The following is a 3,291-nucleotide window of genomic DNA, read 5'->3' on the forward strand; positions in this document are numbered from 1 at the left end:
AGAGAAATCTGTCCCTGAAGGGTCGAGCGAAGATGATGAATGCATACAGGGCTTCCGTCATCAACCACCGCATGGCCATCGTCCTTTGTTTAGCTTCGTGACTGATCAAGCTGGCGTACTTTCTCTTCCACTTTCTGTGGAAGGGAGGTGTTCCGCTCGTTAGACGGGCCATCTGCTGTCAGCAGCTGCTGAGCGAAGGATTGGACATGCCGTAGTTAATGATGCGCAGACATGCACTGAGGCTGAAACATCTCCAGGGATTCCTTGACGGTGAGCAGGTGTGGTCGCCATTTGTCAGACAGGATTTTCCGCCACTCGTGTCATTGATTGAGCTACAGTCCTTGATCAAGCGTAGACCGAGAAAGGCCGACTGACACCCTGAGTGTCGGCAAGTGCTCACAGCGCTCTACTGCAATGCAGTTAGTGAAGTTCCACACTTGAGTTCAATTGATGATTAGACACAGGCAAGAGTGACGACACCCTTTGTGAACTCTGAACGTTGGGAGGGATCAATTAGCTGGTCTTTTCCGAAGAATTTCCTGGCCGGGGTCAATGAAGAATTTCCAGAAATCTCTGGCTTAGCACTACTAACGGGAAGTTCTGCCGGTTCGAGGCAAGCTTGAAAAGTAGAGCAGGCAACACATCAGAAAATTGAAAAATGCTTAAGACCAGTTTGATAGAGCAAAACAATGTATCCAGGGGGAAGAAATATCAGGCTTTCGAAGTGAGATTCGCCTAGGAAGAGTAGGTCAAAAATCACTCAACAGCCACCCTAACAAGTAACGAACACATCCTCATCTACCTTGGTCGAAGAGCATCCTAAGTTAGAATATTCAACAATCCATCAAAAATAAACATCTGCTGGTCGGTAATTGCTATTCTCCTCAACATAGAAGAGACAACTACAATCCTGCGAATACAGAGAAAGTAGAAGTAGAACTGGTTAGAACAAGAGAGTGTAGCTATTAATTCAGGCAGACCAAAAAAGTATCGAGCCTACTAGATGGTACAAACTTACCGTGGGTTTTGAGGGCAGAAAGCCAAGATATCACCTGTGCGAGGACACATACCATCTCAAAGAGTTCTGCTTACAACAAACGAGAAAAATTAAGACACCCTATTTTTCTGACACCACTACTATAACAAGAACAGCAACAGCACCAACAAATGCAGGTGACCACTGCAGCTGCAAAAACAACAGCAATAGTAGTAGCAGCTACTGCAATCACATCAGCACCGACAGCATTAGCAGTAACAACAGGAACAACAGGAGCAACAACAACAACCGCAAAGGAAAACTCACCAACATCTGCAGCAGCAAAAACAACAGCGTCAAAATGCCCCAAAAGTTACTTCATCAGCAGAAAAACAACAAAAACTCCGCAAGATTTGCCCCTCCCGTGTTCGGAGCAAACAGATATGTCCTGCAGTGATGGGGAAGCAAGAAGACCCTAACTGGCAAAAGGTTCATAGTTCAAACAAAAGAAAGGCAAAGTAATACCGACATCAACAAAAAAACTGGCAGGTATGACCAGACGGTGGGAGACTCCCATCGAAAGCAAAGTCTCAAATACTTCCCCTAACAGTGCGATCACCCGACCAGACATTAGTAACCGAACATTGTTGTGGTGAATAAAAAAGAAAGAACGTGTATGATAATCGGCATAGCATGTTCCGGTGACAACAGGATCAATGTGAAAGAACAAGGTAAAATGAACAACTATGACGATTTGAAGTAGGAAATACGAAGGTTGTGGTCAACGAAGAAAGAAGGCGTGATACCGATAGTAACTGGTGCACTTCGAAGTATCAGCACTCATCATCTACCAACATTACTAAAAAAGATTGGTGCAAGTGAGAAGGTAGAACACCTACAAAAATCAGCTTTGCTTGGAACTGCAAGAATTCTTCGCAGGGTTCTTGAAGCATGACCAGTAAAAAGTGTAGTGGCTGTGGACAGCTGATACTTTCCATCATACTCAGTAAAATAAACTGTGCGTTTTTCAAATAATAATAATAATAATAATAATAATACTTTCTATTATAAACACAAGGCCTGAAATTTGAACTCAGAACTTAGCGACAGGCGAAATACCGCTCGGCATTTCGTCCAGTGTGCTAACGATTCTGCTAGCTCGGTGCCTTAATAATAAATAATAATTGCTATTATCATTGCATTGTATTTGTATAAGTTGACTCCAAGTCTCACCCAGAGACCTCAAGAGACAACAAGCTAGAAGTTCATGTTGGTGTTGTGCCTAGAGTGTCATATATTTGGTTTTGCATATAGTATTGTTCTAGACAATGTTTAAGAAAACATTAGAAAATTATGAGTTTGTTTTAAAATTTGAGATTACATTTAAATTTTGAGACAGTATTTTACGTAGGATATGGGCAGTTCCCATGAGAACCATCTTTTGAATTTCTACCGTTTTGGTCTTTACTGGTATCTGAGTTTGGTAGGAATCAGCCCCTTTTGCTATCATTCCTAGGGCACCTATGAAAACAGGTATTGTTTTAGTCTTGAGGTTCCACATTTTGCCAATTTCTATTCAAGATCTTTATACTTGATCAGTTTTTGGTAGGTCTTAACAGATATATTTATGTCGATAGGGACTGTCACATCAATAAGGAGGTATGATTTTTGTCTGACTCTTTTAATATACTGTCTGGCCTGTTCGCATCTATCTTTCTGTCAGTTTGAATGGTGAAGTTCCAGAGGAGTGAGATGTGATCATTTTCAAGCAGTGGAGGTGGTTTGTATTCCCACCAATTTTTATTATGGGACAGGTCCAGGTTTTTCCGAATTACGCAGTGAATATATTGTGCTGCTCTATCATGCCTGTTTAGATAATCTGTAGGTGCAAGACTGCACATGGAGACAACATGATCAATGGTTTCGTAGGCACAGGAATGGCTGTGTGGTAAGTAGCTTGCTTACCAACTACATGGTTCTGGGTTCAGTCCCACTGCGTGGCACCTTGGGCAAGTGTCTTCTACTAAAGCCTTGTGAGTGGATTTGGTAGACGGAAACTGAAAGAATTCCGTCGTATATATATATGTATATATATATATATATGTATGTGTGTGTATATGTTTGTGTGTCTGTGTTTCTCCCCCAACATCGCTTGACAATCGATGCTGGTGTGTTTACGTTCCCGTAACTTAGCGGTTTGGCAAAATAGACCGATAGAATAAGTACTAGGCTTACAATGAATAAGTCCTGGGGTCAATTTCTTCGACTAAAGACGGTGCTCCAGCATGGCCACAGTCAAATGACTGAAACAAGTA

This window comes from Octopus bimaculoides, chromosome 4, assembly GCF_001194135.2.
Source record: "Octopus bimaculoides isolate UCB-OBI-ISO-001 chromosome 4, ASM119413v2, whole genome shotgun sequence".
In the NCBI taxonomy this organism is placed as follows: Eukaryota; Metazoa; Mollusca; class Cephalopoda; order Octopoda; family Octopodidae; genus Octopus; species Octopus bimaculoides.